Here is a 22486-nt window from a genome sequence, read left to right on the forward strand (position 1 = left end):
ACATGGTCAAAGTATGTACATACACCCAACTATAGCTAAGACTAACTCTACTCTTGTGCACTTTAGGACGTCGCTTAGATGGTAGAGCACCCACAATAGATAACTCTACCGACACGACTATGGTCCTACAATTTAAGAACCTACTCAATTCGGAGTGGACTATAAAGGATAGACGGAGCTGTCACCTCCCACTGCTACCACCCAACCAAAGAACAGGGTGCACTCATAGGTAGAGCATTATATAAGCACCATGCTTATACTAGACTCGGCTACTTAGCCTAACAGGTAAACTAGCAGGCTAAGCGCTCTATGAACCCGCACACAAAAGTAATGATAACCATAACTAAGCAATATATATATTCAAAGTAAGCATAGCCATGTAGATAAGAACATGATAAATTGATAATAAGTCTTACAAGATGTAGAAGTGAAGATACAAGGCTTTACCTAGCCTCCAAGACTAGATCTAGAACTTGAGCATGAGCCCAACTCGACCCTCACTCCCGAGCTACTAATCTACTACATTGGAGAGCTCTAGATCTAATCCTCCTGGTGTATCTTGATCTCTGAATGAGAGATATGAATTAGGGTTTTAGGGATGGCTCTAGGGAGGGGGTAGGCTGCTATATATAGGTCGGAGCATCAATTCTGGACCCTTGGATCAAACCAACTTAAAAGAACAGCGTAGATGCAATCTAGGAGGCGGTGGAAAATCGACATTCGAAGGAGGGGCTGACCGGTACGCCCAGAGGGACGGGCAGCCTACAGGTGGGGCCAGCTGACCCCACATGGCAGCCACCTACCCTCCGCTTCGGTGTGGAGTCTTCTAGAACCTTCTGTGGTCCATTTCGCTGTGGATAAGTGTGATTAAATCTAACATCTTGGTCCACCTTGATGGTTTTCTGGATAAACCCTACAGAAAATATAGTTTAACCAAAACTCATGGAATTTGTTAGTTTAAACCCCTAGACCTTCATTGGTAATCCTTTTTATGTATTTATATAAGTTATATTGATGGTTTATGATGAATGTTAACTACCGTGAACACTCCCCAATGCTTGGGAATATCTAATTGTGTTATTCGAATACTTCGGCACCCAAAGATGCTCACTATATACTCATAGTACGTAGAACTTATAGGGGAGACTATGATGTCCCGAGGGCTTAAAGCTACATGCTAGCTTATTATTAAGTCCTATGGGGGCTATTATTAGAGATATGGGCTAGGGGTACCTGCACCGCCCATATATATGACCACCACCAAGCTATCGGCCCAGCAGCCATCAAGGGGAAGGCCCGCAAGGGCTGACGCGGTCAACCAACATGGAGATCAAGGCAAACCAAGACAGGCATATCTGGACGATAGCTAGGATCAATCTGCTATAATAAACTAAGAACACAATCTGTTAGCCTGATCGTCCTCTCTATAACCCTATTTATCCTATCTATATAAAGGAGGGTAGGGACCTTGGGCTCGGGATCCAATCATTACCATTCCAATCTACTTGTAGCTAGGAGCAACAACTCCTATAATTGAGCATACGAATACAAGAACAGCCACACCACTGGAGTAGGGATTAGCGCCATGCCCTGAACTAGTATAAATCTCTATGTCTCGTGTGCTACCATCTAATTCTGTCTACGCGATCACTAAAAGCATCTAGGACCCTAGTTGGGTTTTGGTGATTAATGACAATATGAGATTACTATGACTAACGTATGTTTTGCAGATGCAATTAAGTTACGTCATGGTAATGGAAATTGATTGGGCAATCATGGTTGTCATGCCCCTCGATGAAAATCATTTTGATTTTCAAAGGATGGATGACAAGGTTAAGGATGGACTAGTTCTAAGTGTCGTTTGGTGTTGAAGAGACACTTAGAGTAGTTTAGGACTTTGTTTTTCCTTTGGTCGTACTATTAAGGGGGTATAAACTAGTAACTTGACCTAGGTGAGTCTAGTGGGTTAGGTGTGGTGCACACTTGTCAAATCTAGTACTAGGTAGCTTCAAAGTAGCCCTAAGATCAATTGGAGAAAACTTCATTCACATATAATTTTGAGTTGGAAGTGAATGGAGGGTCAAATGTTGACCGGACACTGATTCCTATGTGACCGGACGCTGGCAGTTGAGTCTGGTCAGTTCATTTGATCAAGTGAAGTCGTCTAGATGTGATCGGACGCTGAGTGAAATGTGACCGAACGCTGGGTGCTAGAGTCCGGTCAACTCCAGTAAGGTTCTAGAGAGGGAGAATCCTAATCGAACGTGTCCGGTTAGTGCTGACCAGACACTGGTCAGGTTCTGGCTACTGACCGGACACTGAGCAGCAAAGTGACCGGACCTAGGTGTCAAAGTCCGGTCAACATCAGTAAGGTTCCAGAGAGCAGTTTTTGTGACCGAATGCATCCGGTCAGTGCTGACCGGACGCTGGTTAGAGTCCAGTCACAACTTAAAGGCTCAGTGGCGGGGAGAACTAACCAGAGCGTCCAGTCACCTTGACTGGAGCATTCGATCACCCCACAAAGTGCTGACTCAGGCACATAATAGTTCATTTTGAATGAGGGGGTATAAATACTTCCTCTATTCATTCAAGGGAGTACTCTTGCCCATTTCAACAGCTAAGAAACACCCTTGAGAGTGCCAAGGATAGCAAGAGCCTAGTGAGATGATTGAGATTTGAGAATCCAAGATTAAGGCCTCATTAGTGAAAAGAGAGTAGCAAGTGTGCATCCACCCTTCTCATTAGGCTTGTTGTGGTCAAGTGAGAGTTCTTGCTTGTTACTCTTGGAGATCGCCATCACCTAGATGGCTTGGTGGTGATTGGGAGTTTGGTGATCATCCGATGGAGCTTGTGGATGACCCAACTCAAGTTGTGAGTGATTGTGGCTGATTCACCGCGATAGAGTGTCGAAGAATCAACCCATAGAGAGCACTTGATCCTTGCGCGGATCAAGAGGGATATACACCCTTACGCGGGTGCACCAATGAGGAATAGTAGGGAGTGGCAACTCTCTGATACCTCAGCAAAATGTAACACCCTAGGTGTTAAGCTTGCATAATTTGACTTGCATTCCATGAGCATGAGCATCAAGCATTCATATTTAAGCTTTTACATTTGAAACATGTGATTGAAACATATGATACATGCTTGATATTTTATGTTTCTTTGTATACATGCATATGATCATGAGTGAATACATGTAAATGGTTGATGTGAGTCACTAAAACATATTAGCTACACTTAGGATGACTAGTGGAACAATGTTCATGAAGATCACTTTGCATGATCAAGTACTTAAGTGATGCTAGGTATGTTGATCTAGAAAGCTTTATGTGTAACCCATGTATGAAATGATTGTGTGACCTTATAAATAGCTTAAACATGTTTAGAGTGTCATTATGAACAACTTTGGTATTCATGGCTAGGGCTAAATTGGTCACTAAGTCATAGTTCAAGTACAAGTCATCATTTGAATGTAATGGGTTTGACCAAGTTTGAACTATATGATAGAGACTTTGCATGGATGTGTGCACTAAAGCAAAGTTGTAGTATTTAATAAGGGGAACAACTTTTATGTTTGGGTCATAGATTAGTTTAGCTCCTAACATGCTTGAAATTGGCTCACAAAAATCATCTTTTCACTATTTTCAACACTTAGCAAATTTCGCTAAGTCATTTTCGACTGACAGTTGACAAGCTCAACTTTGGATTGACTTTACTCAGTTTTGGGAGAATTAGCACTTGATTCTTTAAGAGTAATTGGAGTTGGTACATAGGTCTACAAATTCTGTTTAAGTTGTTTGCACTAACAAGCTTCGGGCTAGGATATTTTGCAGCTAGAAATCACGCTGTTAGGCCATATTCTAGGGCGCTGATGACTGAATTAGCTCGACCTTCGATGGCCAACAGGCCATAGGTGCTGGCCACCATGTGGTGGGGATGGAGGCTGCATGCCACATCTGGCGGCCGTACGCCGGTGCAGGGCCCGCTCGTTAGGCATCGACGGCCAGCATGACCTCAACGATGCGCTTAAGTCACCACCGAGCTGGCCTTTCACTCTCACCCGCCTCCTCGCTCTCCTTTGCTCACCGCACTCACACTCACCATCACCGTCGCAGCCGCTTCACCGAGCCCGCCTGTGCTCACCGCCGCCCCATTCTCCAATCGGTTGCACTCAAAGCTCTGCCTCACTCTACTCTACCCTTCCCACCTTGCAGCGCCCATAGTCGCACCTTTGGTAAACTGCATTTCACTTTGTGCCACCATTGGTGTGCCCCTGCCAGAGCTCTGCCATGGCCGCTGTCGTGGCCATGTTTTGTTGGAGCACCTCAAGCCGCCTAGGTCACCTAAATATATTCGCATGGTCACCGTGATGCTATAGCGCTCCTCGCCTGACTTCACCATGGCCGGTGATGGCCGACGCACCACAGAGCAGCGCCACCATGCCACCATGGCTGGCGACGAGCGTGCTCTGCCACACCTACACTGCCACCACCTAGGTCACTAGACACGTTTTGCTCTGTAGATCACGTCGGTGCACTTGTCTTCGCCGGAGGACTCGTCGGTGACTAGCTGTGGCCGGTCCGCGTCGATCCAGCGCCACTGCTCTATTTTTGTCTCGCTGACATGTGGGGTCAACTGACCAGCAGGTCCCGTTTGTAAGTGACTTAGTTCATAAAAGATAGTTCAATTATTTCCAAATTTCATATTGTTTTGTAAAATTTATATCTAGAGTTTGGTAGATCCAAATTTGGTGGTTCTAATTTTGTTAGGATCTTGATGAAGTGTAGTATTTAGGAAAAATATAATATTAGCAATTGTAGTAGAGTTTCTAGAAGAATTAAATTGAAACTTGAAATATGTTTTTAAATGAATGCAAACTTGTTTAATTTATATCTAGAGTTCCTGTGCTCCAAAAATTATGAAATTTATATGGTGAGCTTTTCTTGATAAGTATAAGCTCTGGTAAAAATTTGAGGGTCAGTGCATGAATAGTTTTTGAGTTATAGATTTTCCTTTTATAATTAGGTGATCCTTGTGTGAATTGTTATAAATTATCTATGAATCCAATGCTCATGAAATTTATTGGAGGTTGTCCTAGTACCTTATGGATGCTAAGAAAAATATAAAATCTATTGCTTGACACTTTTCACTAGGGTTTCCTATTTATGTTATTTTAAGCTTTTATGCCTTGTCATTTTTACATAGGATGTTTTACTTAGTAAAATGGCATGAAACATTTACAGTAGTCTCTTGGTAGCACTAGTAAGCCACTGTAAATTTTTGAGAATTTATGATGTACATTTGGTGTATGTTTATTATTTAACCTAAGTATCTTTGTAAATTGATAAAGGCATTTAAATAAATAGTTTGGGCATGGCCATTATGTTTTCTTGAGTGTATTTGATGTCTTTGTACTATTGGTATGATTGGTGAGGTCAAATTTGGAATGTTTATATGCAATGGAAATATCGTTGCTTTATAATTCGGGTGAGAAGGGTTTTCGGACAGATTCTGTGGTTTGGTATGTTGCATAGTAAGAATAATGTTTGCTGTAAAAATGGTTAATAACAAAGTTGTAGGTAACTTCTTCATATATCTTGTGTCAAAATTTTAGGACAATAGGCCAAAGGGTTTCGGAGGTATAGATGTTTAAAGTTAGTATTCCAAAATGCTCGCTCTCTGGAATTTCTGGATAGCACTGGATTGATTGTTTGTTTTGGTTAAGATAGATTGCGAATTTGCTTTTGGTGATTAAATAAGAGCTGTAGACAATTTTATAATGTTTCCAAAAAGTCCAAGATCACAGCATTTGGATAAGTATAACTTCAGTTATGAGTAAAACAAGTAGCTGCTATTTGTGGTATAGTAAATGAATTGTTGAAGTGTTTGATTAAGTAATCAAGAAGAGATATGCACATCTCAGTAAAATGTGATACACTTGTTATTACTTTAACACCATGCTATTAAGAATACTTACATGAATGCATTCATCATGTGTCATCATACTATACTTGTCAGCATATATGCATTAGCCATATCTTATGCCATATTCATGCATATAGGATCGACAGAGGAGATAACGTTGCTGGAATTCAACGAAGGAGAGGAAGGAGACCAGCAGGAGATTCCTCAAGCTGCAGCTCCCGAAGGCGAGGAGCAGACCCTAGAAGAGCTTCTAGAGTGCCCTAACCACCATCCCACTTCTTTTCTGAAAGGCAAGCCCCGGAGCATTCTAAGTCTCCCACTATTTTATAAAATATTACTCGGGTCCTTTATGATTGATGCATTAGGTTATAAGAGTTGATTGGAACCACTTGATGCATATAATTTCCTTGTCCAGAAATACACCCTTTAACCCTGTGTAGGTCTAGGATCAAATATATGCTTAGCCCTGCTTAGACCGGTAGAAGTCGGGTGATTTCCTGTCACCTGCGAGATATAGGGGGATACCAAAGCACGGTTGGCTATATTTGCTATCATAGAAAAGAACCATGGGGTAAAAGTAAATGGAGGCCAGGCAGAGTCTATGGTAGGTTGACTCATGTGATTCTGTCTGTGCTGATTAAGGACCATACCATTGTTGGCACTTTTGATAAGATTGAACACATGCCTATCACTTAGCTGGCTGGATAACTCATTCCGACCGCGAAGCCGAGTAGCTCAACTCAGGCTAGGCCCCGCTCTGCAAGAGTGCGCACTTTGGATGGTAGTAAGGATGTGCGGGGAGCCAAACTGAGCCCAAGGGCAAGCTGGGCCTGAACGTCCTGGCATTTGGTGTCCCTGATTGTGCGACGCTGGGCAAACCCACGACATGTGGACTTGAGTTGTACCAAAGGTGACCTAAGATGACCGTTGATCTGGTCCACCTAGGCTTGTGTTAGGAATAAATTCCCAGCTGGTTGAAATCGATTCGAATCGCCGTCTCTCTCGGATAGTGAGAAACTTGGCTAGCCCCAGCATCATAGTAATTGTATTATGGAATATGATGGTTCGGATAAATATGAAACCACTATACCTGCTATGGTTACTATTGCATGCTCTTAAAATGATATACCACATGTTTGGCATAGGATAGTTGCTAATTTAGAGATGGATAGTTATAAATAACTTGATAATGGAATTATAATGGTATAACTAAGTTAATCACTTTTTATGCAAATGTTGTCAAGCTATCTCCACTTATATAGCCTTGCATAATCCTTGGAGTCAATTTATTTCTAGTTTATGATGGGTAAGTCTAGCTGAGTACCTTCTCGTACTCACGGTTTTATTTCCCATTGTTGCAGATGGCACAATTTATCATGGTTATTGCAAGAGTTGCTTCTATCCTGCTGTGGATGAGGTGTAAGCCTTGGGCAGGCTTCTTTGTTAATCCCTCTACATGCTTTTGTGGATTGTGATTGTATGTTGGCACTATATTAAACTATGTTGGAAACACTACTTTCAACTCAATTTGCTTCTGCTATTATCTATCAAACTTGGTTTGTAATAACTTTGTTTCATACTCTGATGATGGAAATGTATCTATGAACTTTATGTAATATGTGACATGTATGTTGAATCATGTATGATCTTGGTTGTTGTGGATCATTTATCGAGACCCGTCATGGTACTCGATAGACTACCGGGTTTATATGGGCTCAAGTATGACAGTGCGACCACTTGTGGGCTGCCATTGTACTTGTGCTCTTATAAATTGGTCGGTTCTGCGACACAAAACATTGCCGCATTCCTTCTCCTCTCTTTACTTTAAGTATTTACATTTGAGCAATTCAATTCTTGTCTTTATATTCTTAGAATTGCCATGCTAGAGTAGGATGAGAACTTAGGGTACTAAACTTTTGTGTGGTAGATCAATAGAATCACTTTCTAGGCACAAGGGTGAAGTGGGCTAAGTGTAGGGTTTATTTATTGCAAAGAATTTTAGAATTAGCCCAATTCACCCCCCTCTTGGGCATCTTAATCCTTTCAATCACATAGCAAAATATTGCCAGAGCAAAACAATCAGACACCGAGGCTCTTCTCTAACCTCATCGACAACAAATACTACACTCGAATTTGCCTCATGGCTAAGGGGGAGAAGGTACATGAGTCACCCAATCCTTCTAGTGATGAGTATGATAGTTGTAATGAGAATATAGAAGAACTTGAAGCAACCATGATAAAGAAATTTGGTAAAAAGGCCTTCACCAAGATAAAAACCCTAACGAAGAAATTAGAGAAGAGGGATAGGTGCTTGGAGTTGCAAGGTGAAATAATCACTCAAGAGAGATAAAAACCGTACACTTGAAACATCTATCACCGAGGAAAGAATGAAGGTTGAGTAGTTAACCATAGAATTGAGACTAAGGAACATTCTTTGGTTAATGACACAATAGCTATCCTCAAGAATGAGAAAAGTATAGCTCAAGAAAGCCTTACAAGCTTGGATGAAAAATACCATAATCTTGAGTTAAACTATAGCACTCTTTGGGCCAGCACTTCAACTTCTCCTAAGGCAACCGAAGACTCTAATTTTTCCACTAGTAATGGTTGTAAAAGATGCTATAAAATTGATGGAAATGCATATGCAGTTAACCTTGTTGAGCTAGAGAAGAAAGACAAGGAAATACATAGGTTGAAGATTATCTTGAAGAATGGGTGCAAGTGTTAAGAGCAATCCAACAAGACCATATACAAGTCATCAAGGCACCCATCAATCAAGGAAGGCATTGGCTATAATAGGTATGATGGAAGAGCCAATGGAAGGAACATGGCCAATGGTGTGCCTTGTGTGAAGTTCAACAAAGGTGTTGCTCTTGATGAGCTCATATGCAAGCAAACAACAAGGTCTACATTCCTAAGATTCTACCTACAAATGACAAGACCAACAAGATGAAGCAAGCGGAGGCCCCCAAGCCACAAGCACCAATCCCATGATGCTATGCTGGTGACTACAAATGTTGTTGGGGCAAGGATGGCAAGATCATGGTAAAGTATGTTGGTGCCCATAAGAGGAAGGAGATTATGAGGAGTGTTTGGGTGCCCAAGTTTTATGTGACTAACCCCCTAGGACCCAAATCTTTTTGGGTACCTAAAACAAAAGCTTGATTAATCTTTGTAGGAATATTCCTTCGGTGGAACGAGTTGGGTGTTGGATAGTGGATGCACCAATCATATGACCAGAGAGAAGGATATGTTCACATCATTCCAACCTAGTCATGATCAAAGTGAAAACATTGTGTTTGGTGACAATGGAAAAGGAGAAGTTCTCGGTTTGGGTAAAATTGCTATCTCAAATGATAATTCAATTTCCAATGTTTTGCTTGTGAATTCGTTGAGATACAATTTGTTGTCCGTTTCACAACTTTGTGGGTTACAATTGTCTTTTTATGGATAAGGGTGTGGAAGTCTCTAGAAGGGAGGATTCCTCTATTGCATTTACGGGTCATTTCAAAGGGAAACTCCATCTAGTTGATTTCACATCAAATAGATTAAATCATGAGACTTGTTTAATGGCAAAATCTACCAAGGGTTGGTTATAGCATCACTGACTTGCCCATGTTGGGATGAGGAACTTGGCCAAACTTCAAAAAGGTGAACACATCATTGGACTAACAAATGTTTCTTTTGAGAAATATAGAATTTGTAGTGCATGCCAAGCCGAGAAACAAGTTGGAGCCAAACATCCTATCAAGAATGTTGTGACAACCAAAAGACCATTGGAGTTGCTTCACATGGACATATTTGGACCCGTTGCTTATATAAGCATCGGTGGTAACAAATATGGTTTTGTTATTGTTGATGATTGTTCTTGTTTCACTTGGGTGTTCTTTTTGCGTGAAAAGAGTGAAGTCCAAGGCATCTTCAAGAAGTTTGCAAGATGAGCCCAAAATGAGTTTGATATCAAGATCAAGAGAGTTAGTAGTCACAATGGGATGGAGTTCAAGAACACCAACATTGAAGAGTTCCCTAATGAAGAAGGAATCAAGCATGAGTTTTTAGTTCCATACACTCCACAACAAAATGGTGTTGTGGAGAGGAAGAACTGAATGCTCATAGAAGCCGCAAGAGCAATGTTGGATGAGTACAAGACTCCAACCAACTATTGGGTGGAAGCGGTCAACACGGCGTGTCATGCCATCAACCGCTTATACCTTCACAAGAAAAGAGAAAAGACCGCCTACGAACTTCTAACCGGTAAAAAGACCAAGGTGCATTACTTTAGAGTTTTTAGATCCAAGTGTTTCATGCTTAACAAAAAACCCAAAAGATCAAAGTTTGCACCAAAGGTTGATGAAGGTTTTATGCTTGGTTATGGTACTAACGAACATGGATATCATGTTTTCAATAAAACCACTTGTTTAATTGAAATCGTGGTAGACGTGACTTTTGATAAAACCAACGGCTCTCAAAAGGAGCAAGTCAATGTTGAGATTGTAGGTAATGAAGAAGCTCCACATAAAGCTATCAAGAAGCTTGCCATTGGTGAAGTAAATCCCATTGAAGCACAAGATGAAGATGATGACACAATTGTGCATGTTGATCATGATCCAACCATTCATCATGTTTCAAGCAATGAACATGGTGAAGCTTTCGCATCAAGAAATAACCAAGATGGAAGAACAAATGATGCACAAGGTCATTCACATGAAGATGGTTCTATCAATGGTGATGAGCAAGCTCGACCTCAAATCAACAATCAAGAAAGAAGTGAAGTCAACCCTCCACAAGACCATGGTTTTGATCCTCAAATCGATCAAGACCATGATGATGAAGATGATGGTCCCATCCAAAGATCAACTCAAGTGCCACATCCAAGAGTTCATCATTCCATTCAATGGGATCATCCTGTTGATAACATATTAGGGAGCATTCGACAAGGGGTAACTACACATTCCCGTTTAGCAAGTTTTTGTGAACATTACTTGTTTGTTTCTCCTTTGGAACCTTGTAGGATTGAGGATGCACTTGATGATCTAGATTGGACGATTGCTGTAACAGAACCGACCAAATCATAAGAACGTAAGTACAAAAACAATCACCGAAGCGATCAAATTCCTATACTTAAGCTCCCATAATCTCGGTAGTCCAGAAATCACAAAGGATTTCAACCAACTCTCGACATAAAAACCAAGATTGTAGTGATTCAACACAACACATCATCCGTTACAACATTTCACAAGTAGCATTTGGATTACATCCATTAGAGTTGAAATAGAATATTACAAACCAAGTTTGAGTGTGCGGAAGCAACATAGTTTGGTACAAACATCATAGTTTTCAATTACATTGCCAAGTCTGAGTCATGTCCCACAAAAGCATTATCAGGTACGAGAACTAGTAGAGACCATGCCCAACGGTCTAGTCTTCATCCCCAGCTGGGAGAAGGCAGTACTTGCAGCAACCAAAGTAGAACTAGTCATCTGCAACAGGTGGGAGATAAACCCTGAGTACAAGAAGGTACTCAGCTAGACTTACCCGTCAAAACCAGAAATAAAAGACACCAAGGATCATGCAAGGCTTTTCAGGTGGGCTAGCTCGACACAGTTGCATAAAAGAGCTTATGATTATAGTAACCAATTTAAACTTAGCATCAAGCTTATCATTATTTACCTGTCCACTAGATTAGCACCTGTACTAGAGCACTCACTTATTAGGAGCAAACAATATTAACCATAGTAGGTATAATAAGGCTGTCATCATCATATCATCATTTCCGAACCATTATGTTATTAAGTGTATCTACATTAGAGATAAGCCCGTCAAGTTCTCACTAACCGGGAGAGACGGTGACTCGAATTGAATTACCACTCAGCTGAGGGGGTATTCCTAACTCTCACCCTGGCATACTTAGCATGGGTAGCCGTGGGTTACCTTTGGGACAACTCAGGAACCAAATTCATGGGTTCGATCAGCGCCAGCGCTCTTAGGGACTACCCTTCTGCCAGGACAATCAGGACTTTTAAATCACCTGCCCTTGGACTCACACCTACGGCTCCCTTCCGAGGCGTACTTTATACTTATCGACTCCCGGCCTGAGTTGAGCTACTTGGCTTCGCGGTCGGTCTCTAGACCCGGCCAACTAAGAGAGAGGCATGCGTTCAACATGAACAGGAAAGGCTCCAAGAATCAGTCCTTAATCAACACAGACGGAGTCACTGCAAATCGGCAAGCCTCCGTCCGGTCTTCATTTCAATTTAAGACTGGTTCTTTTCCACGATAGCAAATATAGCCAACCGTGCCACATGTATCTTCCTATATCTCGCAGGTGACAGGAAATCACCTGACTTCTACCGTGTTTAAGCAGGGCTAAGCACTACACGAGCCTGAGCTACATAGGATTCATGGTAACAATATCTGGACAAGGATTGGGTAACCAATGCAGCAATTGTTTGCATCCAACACCTAAACTTAATGCAACAATATATATATATAGATATATAATAATAATAATGTAACTGCATTTCGGAAATTAGGAGGCTTAATATGCTCTGGGGCTTGGCTTTCACAAAGTTGCAAGGACGGTGATCCGAGCACTCAACGGTGACCTCGTCTGGCACTTCTCCTGAAGGCTGCTCCTCCTGAATCGCCGGTGTCGGCTGCTGCTGCTCGCTCGGTTCCTCGAATTCCAGCAGGGTCACTCCTTCCAGTACACCTATTGCATGCCGATGCAAAAGATAAATACCATGGATGCATAAGGAATGACATGATGCTCATGATGAATGAATCACAGTAAGTGTTTACCGAAAACATCACTGGACACTCGTTTACCGAGTAAGACTAGCCCTATTCAAATCACTTTAAGCATGTATCTAACTTAACTTAAAGAACAAGATCAACTTACCTAACTTGCATAACCTAAGATAAAGATGCTCATCTTCGGTTAAAGGCCTAACACCTAGGAACATTACCACAACTTAGAAATAGTAACGGTATACATAATTTAACATTTAAAGTTTTATATGTATACAAGTATTCCCGTAATTAAATCACAACAAGAGTTATACAAATCCAAATGACTTGTATGAGGACATTCTGGAAAGCTTATGAAATGTTCTACAAATCAATGGTAAACAACAAAGCCTGATTCTGATATTAACCAAATCAATTTCCAGCAAACCTAGAATCTGTCCGGAATGACAGGGTTACTAACTTAATTATTTAATGATTGTGCAAAAGCATAACTTGATCAAACCAAGTTTACCAACTTGTTTTTCATACCTAAGAAACATCAGAAAGTATAGTGCCAACTTCTAAATAAATTATTTAATATCCTTTTCCAATTTATTTAGTTAATTAGGTGATTTAAGCAATATATAGTAAAACTATTCATAAAAATCTACAAAAATTACAGTAGCTATCTCATGCTGCACATAGACTACCATAAAAATTTCAAAGCCATTGGGCAAACATAACTTGTTGTATCCAAAATAACAGATGACATGTCTAATTTGAGCATAATTAGGAAACCCTAATGAAAAGTGTCAAGCAATAGATTTCACATTTTTCCTAGCATCATTCTAGCATAAGAACCTTACTCACCAAATTTTACCTATACTGGATCTATAGAAAAATTATGAAAATTCACACAACATCCATCCATTAATAAAAGGAATTTCTATAATTTAAAAACTACACATGCACTAGCTCTGAAATTTTAACCAAAGCTTCTACTAAGCAATGACAGATTACCCACAAAATTTCATAATTTTTGGACCACAGAAACTCAAGATAAAATTCAAACAAGTTTGCATGTATCCAAAAACACATTTCAAAGTCCTATTTAATTCATCCAGAATTTCTAAAACGTGTGCTCATATAATATTTTTATTAAATACTAAACAATACTAGGAGCTCAACAAAATTAGAACCATAGCATTTGGATCTATATACTAAGAAATACAGATTTTTGAATATCAATACAAATCTGTGAAATAATAAAACAAAACAAATAAGGAAACAAAACTCAGCCACAGTTGGGTTGGCCCGAAGGAACAGCGGCCCGCAAAGCGTACAGGCGCGGCCCAAGACGCGACGTGGCCCACGCTGGGCTCCCGCCTTAGCCTCGGTGGCTGACAGCCAGGTCCCGCATGACAGCGAGACAGGCAGGGGAGGAGAAGGAGACAGCGGCGAAGCTCATCGCCGGTAGCTTCTCCGGCAAAGGCAAGGGTGTCTACGTGCTCGCCTCATCCTAGCGGACCTAGGGGAACCCTTATTTGCAGCTATTGATGCAACTAGGGGGGTGGCGATGGCCACGACGGCGCTCGGTCACTGCACGGCCGGCTTCGACGATGCTACGGCATCGCAGCCCTAACAGTTGGCTCTACAGGCTTCAGTAGGGTGCACTGGACCTAGCTCAAGGCAGAGGAGGGATGGCAATGGTGCGAGGAGAGCTAGCCGCACAGAGCGCCATCTCCGGCGAGAACAGCCACGACGGCGGTGGAAGGAAACCGGCGATTCGCCCTTATCGAGGCTCGATTGAACCGACGGTGGGGTGGAGAAGGTAGAGGAGACCATGGTGAGGCTACAGGTGGATGGGGCAACGCGTTTTCACGGTGGCGTGCGTGCACGGCGGCGGCGATGCTCGGTCGGCAATGGCGGGCGGCTGTTGTGAACACGGCGCTACGCGCGGGGAAGGCGAGAGGGAGAAATGGAGCGGCGAGCGCCACTACAAACTTCTAACCCTTGCGCAACGACGAGAAAATGTTGCAATAGGCCCAATTTTGTTGCAAAAGGTAGTTCATACCACGAAATCGCGTTTGTTGGCAATGGTTGCAAAAAGTCACGTTGCAATAAGAACTTGCAACCATTGCTAGTTTGGCGTTGCAAGAGTTAGCTTTTCTTGCAACATTGCCAAGCATTGCAATAGGACGTTATTGCAACATTCATTGGCGTGGCAATACGAGCACTTGCCATGTTCGTCTTCGTAGCGAGAGGTGGTAAATACAACGAGCGATAGCGTGGCAATAGATTTTTATTGCCACGCTATAATTTTGTTGCTTAAGGTGTTGTTGCCACGACCGTTCTGCCGTGGCAAGTAAATCATTTGCCACGCAAATGTAATCGTTGCGAGAGAGTATACATTGTTGCCACGCTTATCTTGGCATGGCAATAGTATCATTTGCCATGCAAATTTATCCGTTGCGAGATACCGTTCATTATTGCCACGGCCGTGTTGTCGTTGCAACAGTATCATTTGCCACGCAATTTTATTCGTTGCGATATACCGTTCATTATTGCCATGACCTCGGTGCTGTTGCAACAGTAGAATTTGCCACGCAATTTTATTCGTTGCGAAAGATTAATTGTTATTGCAACAATAGTCATGCCGTGGCAATAGTATTATTTGCAACGTAAATAAGTCTGTTGCCATACAACATATTGCCACGCATCACGGCTTGTAGGTATAGCTTTTATTGCAACGCTGGTAACATTTAATTTTGGTTTAATAAATCATCATTGCAAATCAATAAACCATATCAAAAGCAATTGCACCCACATATATTAATTATAATTAATCATTCAATATGTTGCCAAACCCATGAAATAGTAGCTAAAATCATAAACGAGTGTACAATTAACTCATTATTTGACAACTTTTTACAAACTTCCTAACATCTATGCAGCACTTGAGAAATTCCTAGCAGCCCAACATGTCGTCTCCTCGGCTATGTCCTCGCTTGATTATGAGCCTCCCACCGAAACCTTGTCCACCTACTGCCAAAAGAATATGATTGGGATATTAGAACAATATTAAGTTTACTAATTTATGCACAAATGTAAAGAGATGAAGATTTGGATAGAATATGGTTGTAATTAAGCAAAAGTAGAATTAAGCAAAATGGAATGAGTGTTGTCAATTTAATTAAGCAAAAGTAGAACTAAAAATTACAAAGCCTAGTACTACAGCAAGTACTCAATGAACAGCACCTCCTGCTGGGAGCCGCATACAAATCATTAATGATGAAATACAGCACAAAAAGACATTTTGACATTATAAGAACTATGCACAAGGTTGTCTGATAACATATTGTAGTTATTACCATCTTCTTTTTCTAATTTCTTGTTTTATTCATCAGCTGCTATGAACCAATCCAACCCATGAATTTGTAACTAAACATATTATGTTGATGGCACGCCAATCCATTTCAGTTCTTGCAAAGGATTATGTGACAGAATATATATATACACACACACATTGGAAAAGGTATAAAAAGGTCGAATGCATGCGGGCAGAAAGATCAACAAGAATTTTCTTTTACCTTTTTCAGCTCCTCAAAGTTTGCTATTGTAGACCGCTACAAGTTTCCTTTATGCCTGGTGTGTCCGAAGAAGCGACTGTGTGAAAAACAAATACAAGTAGGGGAGGTAGCATAGAGCATCTATCTGTACAGGAGGTAGCATAGAGCATCTATCTGTACAAGCACAAAAGGACAAGCATTTGAGTAGTCAGTTCTGACATTTTAAATCGAGCTGTTTCTATATCTGAGTAACAAAAAATTGTGCTTCATCTAATTAAATAAGTTCAAACATTGCAATTTGAGCTGTTTGATATATCTATGTATCCAATAAAGTAGAGGACCAGCATGCATTGAGTTGCAACTACTAATTAGAGAACAATCAAAGTCATTTTGAACTCTAAATAACGAGTACTGGCTATTAGCCATGCTTGCTTCATGAATAGTCGGACAACCACCCCCAGCCTCTGCATGAGAGGGTGCTTATTGGCATACTTCCTAACATCTATGTAGCACTTGAGAAATTCCTAGCAGCCCAACATGTCATCGCCTCGGCTATGTCCTCGCTTGATTATGAGCCTCCCACTGAAACCTTGTCCACCTACTGCCAAAAGAATATGATTGGGATATTAGAACAATATTAAGTTTACTAAATTTTGCACAAATGTAAAGAGATGAAGATATAAAATGGTTCTAATTTCTAATTTCATATACAAAAGCCATCAACCAAGCTTTTGCATAGTTGAAGTTCTACTGCAATCCTGCCTGAAGGCGTTGCATATGTTACAGTAGCAGCTGCCTTCTCTGAATTTTTAAGGCAGCAACAGTTTAGTTGATTAGAAAAATCATAACTTGAGTTGTAGACAACGAAAAATTATATTCTTTAACAATACGGAAAGCCCATGAAATTCTCTACATCTTTCTAGTTATTTGTTAAATAAGATTCTGCAGTTATCATGGTCAAAAAACACAAACAACCACTGCTGTCCAGACCTAGGTCAAAACCTGACCGGCTACTTTCAAAATTCATAACTGCAAATAGAGAGACAGGGGAGAGCTGGAGGTCGGCGATGTGTAGCAATTGGTGCAGGTGCGAGTGTGACAGCTACAACTTAATGTCATGGTTACCAGAAGCTACTTGGCATAGAGAAATTCAGCCTAGCAACAGGCATTAGCCACTAATAATCATGGTTACCTATCCAAGCATTGTCATACACCCCATTTCCCCTACCATCATGCTACTGAATTGAATAATAAAAAGAGAACAGAGTAAAGGGAGCACACTTAAACTTGAAAACACTGGCAAACAAAAGAAGTTAGGCACTAGGAATTAAGTCTCTGGTCTTGCGCATACCTAATCAAGGAGTGGTAAAGTGGCAAATGGTGAGTGATTAGCATTTGAGCCCATCAACCTCAGCTAGTACATACTGGCTATAGGATCAGATGATATCTGAAAAAAATTGAGCCCTTGCTGCCTTATTACAGGGAAGAGCAAGATGCATAGCAGATGCACCATCCTTCAATTTCTCATTATTGACAAGATGTTCTGTTTTCCAGTCAAGTTTTAGAAATCTCATAGAGGACTACAATTATTCAAAAATACAATGGAAATTCACATGAATACTAAAAAAACATTTAAAAAAAATGGAAAGCCCTATGAATTGTTGTTACCTTATTCACCCAATCTGGAAAAGCAACACTGAACAGAGGTGTTTGTAGTTTGGTATTTTGGTAGAATATTCAACATTTCCTGTTTACATATTTAATAGTGTGATCACATAAGAAGCTACGTCAAACAGAAAAAACAGCACTGTTAATATTACTCCATTTAAAAACCATGTTAAGTGTTTCATTTAAAAATTAGAAAGTGAGTAGTAAGAAAAGTTTGATATCATCATAAAATATACTCTATTGGCAATCATAATACAGGAACATTTTTTCTCTATTATTATGAGCTCTCTACTTGGCAGCACTTTGGACTCCTGCCATAGTCAATTCTTCTGGAGGCCTTGCTTAGCCTGTTAACCGAAGATTCCAATCTAGGCAAGAGATAGCCAATGTTTTTTCTTATAGGAAATAACACTATTCTTATATAGGATTAATTGTTTTTATACAAGAGCAAATGCTATACCTAATGTCTGTTTGCATACTTCCTTCATCATAATGCAAAATTCAGGGGACACTCCCATCCAGTACTACATAAGCACATCACTCCTCTCCAAAATATGTTATTCAGCCATACGCAGCTCAAAATAGGTCGCCATGTGATTGTATTATATATTCTACAACAATATATATACAGACACAGTGCTTGGCCATGTGATTCACCCAAGTAATACAGAGTACTGGAATTTGTACAGATACAATCAAATCATTCACCAAATATTGTGTTTTCATATAAATCAGCCACTGTCAACTGACAAATACAAACCAAATCAGGCACTTTCAGTACTGGAGGGGGTAACAGCGAGATATGAACCAGATGCGATAGAGATAGTAGGAATAATTAATATTAATAGCTAACGATTTCGATGCTATCGAACACACCCAAATCTAAATCACAATGAAGCACAAGGAACATATCGATCACCAGAAAACAATTATTGTAAAAAGGTAGGAGAAACATTGCATTGAAACGAAGATCATATCATGATGTAGGCACGAGATGGGTTGGGTTTGGCTGGGCTGGACCATGCACCTTTCTGCTGTTATCATGGTCAAAAAACACAAACACCCACTGCTGTCTAGACCAAGGTCAAAACCTGACCGGCTACTTTCAAAATTCATAACTCTAATTCTCTAGGTCTAAAATCATGACGTTTCACGACGACAAACATCTCTAAACCCTCTACAACTTTTGTATTATCAAGTATCACAGAAAAGGTAGATTACTACTCAGAACAACTCACCCAATCAAACCTGCACAAGCTGCAGTTTTCAGCACGCATGTTCAATGTATTTTCTACATTTCCTAGTTCAACAAGGAAGGTCACATTTGATAAAATTTCATTAAATCATGCAAGAATTTAGATTCCAATTAGCTGGTTGTTACCTTCCTCCTTTTGGGATTATTTCTTGTCCTATTCATCAGCTGTTGTGAAGTGATATATGTCTTCGATGCAGTCACATTTGCAGTGTTTTCGTTGAAAAGAGCTCTGCTGGGAGGTGCAGTACTTCTAGTGGAGCGTGTAGGTGCTGGTGCACCTTTTTGTACGGTGACAACGCTTCCAGGCTGAGTCTACAAACATCAAGTTGTTTGATCTATTTTAGCTACAGTTCAATGTACATGGAACATAGTGAAATAATGTCATTACCTCCTGTAACCCATCTTCATTTTCATTTTCATGTCCACCGGTCTCATCTTCCTCTTGTATGATTGGTGCAACTTGTGTACTGGCATTGTTTTGCAGGGTACTCTATACATACAAATATTGGGGGTGAAAGATTAGGCATCACAATCATAAGATTATCAAGAGTACAAAGGATAAAAAATTATTCTAATACCATAATCATAGCTCCTTCTTTGTGCTGCGCTAGCATATTAAGGAATTCTTGCTTCATTTCTTCTCTTAAGTTTATCTTAGCATTTTCTAGGTCCTCTTGCATCCTCCTCCTATTTTCTTCTTTCTCCCTTTCCCTTTCTGCAGCTTCTTGCGCAATCTATTCTTTGAGCTTGTCAACCTCCGCTTCTAAAGCAATGCTCTTCTCCCTAGCTGCAGCTTGAGCACGTGCATGTACTTCAAGGTTCTCTTTCATAAGTTCTCTGCGAGTTCGATACGTAGCCAAATATCCATGCCCATGTAATTTGGATGATTTGATTTGTGTTGTTTCTTTGTAGCATGACTGGAAAATCATGTTCTCCTCAACAGTTGTAAGTGCTGGTCTATCAGGTTCTAATCCAATCTCACCAATTTTCATGGTTGCATTTTCCTAAATTAAATAACAGAACCTGTAAAGAGTTGCTTGACACTACCAGCAGCTATAAAAAAAGGTTGATGAAACATTTACTTACATATACTGAAGCTGATACAGGATTTGACCATGCGCCATGTTTTGTGTGAGTGGTCCTCTAAAGAAGAAGATCGCTTGGCTCTTCACCAGTTTCTTGGTCTCTCTAGGATGCCAAAAAATTCAGCACACAAGTATTGCATCATAGAAGGGAAGGACTAGATTAGTGTATCTAATGATTACCAGCTCAAAGCTACATTGTGAGAAGTTCTTTGAACCCATCACATGCTTGGTTCTTTGCTGCTGACGGTTGGAGGAGTTCTGGCTGCTAAGTTTCTGCAGAATGAGAACAAGTGGTATGTAATAATGTAACTTTGGTCCATCAATTTTGTTTGACAAAGTAGATTTTACTAGCACTGACCTTGAATTTATTAGATCCAAAATACAACTGCAAGTAGTGCCACTCAAAAAGGTGTATTTCTTCGGGTTTATTTCGTATCCTCTCACCATAACTATTATAAGCCTTGTATGTGGCACTCAGATCAGATCACCATCCTCTGTACCGCTCCTTGGCAATTTTCCATATTTTCTCTTTTCTTTTATCCACATCATCAATGTTGATGAAGTTCCACCTAAGCTGTTTACAATTAAAAAGCAATGAAAACTTGTGTTTTGCAGCTTGGCAAAATCTGTAGCATTTAGTCTCCAACATGCATATTTTTGTGTATTGAGAACTGTGTCGACTATATTTTTGTATATTGAGAACTGTGTTCACTGGACCTAATCAAGAGTGTGGACAAATATTAGGCGGTGTGGACAAATATTGTCAAATGGAGTATTAAGCTGATTCCACAATGGAGTGGGTTCTAACATTGATCTTTCTAGAATCCAATTTTAATGTCTGGTCCATACTAAAAAATAGATGTTTTTAAGACATGCATGTTACTGTTTCTGGAGTATTAAGCTGATTTGGCATCTAAATTAACTAGAGGAGAGGCATGTGAATCCAAAGATTTTCCAGAACCTCTTCTCTAACTGAGGGCTGAGGGCGTATGACATTTTCTAACTGATTTTTAGCTACATGTTCTCTATTAGCAAATTTGCTTAGTAATGTACTCACTTTTTTGGACAGTAAAAGAGCAACAGCAATGTTCCTTAACAAAAAATAGTACACATCATACTAGTATCTCTTCTGCAATTTCTAGTTTGACTTCTTCCTTTATATCCTTCCAACTGTTTACTCCAATTAGTGGGGCCCATTGCATTGTAAATAAAATGACCTCATCGACAAATGCACGGGTATTCGGTCCAATGGGTCCTCCACGGCTATCTGAAAATTCGATTGGGAGTGTGTGAATGCGTTCCTTAACTCTCTTGTTGCCTACTGTTAATCCTTTAACAGTGCCACGACCTCTTTTCTTGCGTTCATTGGAGCCATGTCCTTGCAAAAAAGACAATAACAATCTTGAGCTGTAGTAGTTCTCAATTAAGATATGTGAACCCAATATTAAAAGTACATGCATTATCACAAACCGTTTCCCTCGTCTCTTGCCTTCCTTGCATGGCTTGGCCTATTTGAGGGTGGTGTCGCATTGCTTCCATTGCTTTCGTCGTCTTCGTCTACGATTGCATCGGTGTCACGTTGTTCAACAAATGCCACTGCACACAAGGTTAAAGGTTCAGTTTTTAAAAAATTAGTACTAAACAACATTGGTTGAAGAAGGAAAATAAATTACTAATTTCTAGAATGTCCCCTTTCATCCTTAAAAATTCCTTGTACGTGTTGACTGCTTGTTGCCTAGTGTCATCCTTCAAATCTGTTAGTCACCAAAAAATGTAAGATGAGGTGTAGTTAAAATAAAGGTGCTAAGATTTTGCTTAATACGAAAACATATGCAAAAACATAGATGATATACTATTGGATTGTTCTGGTCGTAGCTTCTTTAGCCAGTCCTTGTATGCATCAAAAGGATCATCCATAAACGGATGCTCATCTTCTTCCAGCTACTGCCTTGGTCGCTTGAGGGGTGTTATGCTGACTTGCTGTGCTGTCTCTTGTTCCTTTGAGAGTACTAATCTGATTTCCTTCTCACCCTCATTGTCTTGTAGCATAATCTCTACATGTCTGACAAAATTGAGGGGCTGAAGACTTGCAACATCTCTTCCACAACGCTTCTTGTAGTACAAGAAGTCCCAGGCATTATACCCAAGCTGGTCCTTAAGAGATGTCAAGGTTGACAATTTTATATGAGGCCTTTCCAATTTGAACATTACATAATCCTGATCTGGAAGTCCATTCTTGCAATGAACATAAA

General features: G+C 40.3%; 1 pseudogene; it reads right to left on the minus strand.

The window, feature by feature from the left end:
• Positions 1-20718: 20718 nt before the first annotated feature.
• Positions 20719-22484, minus strand: LOC136491580 (uncharacterized; annotated as a pseudogene).
• Positions 22485-22486: the final 2 nt, after the last annotated feature.

This window comes from Miscanthus floridulus, chromosome 11 (genome assembly GCF_019320115.1).
Source record: "Miscanthus floridulus cultivar M001 chromosome 11, ASM1932011v1, whole genome shotgun sequence".
NCBI classification, from domain to species: Eukaryota; Viridiplantae; Streptophyta; class Magnoliopsida; order Poales; family Poaceae; genus Miscanthus; species Miscanthus floridulus.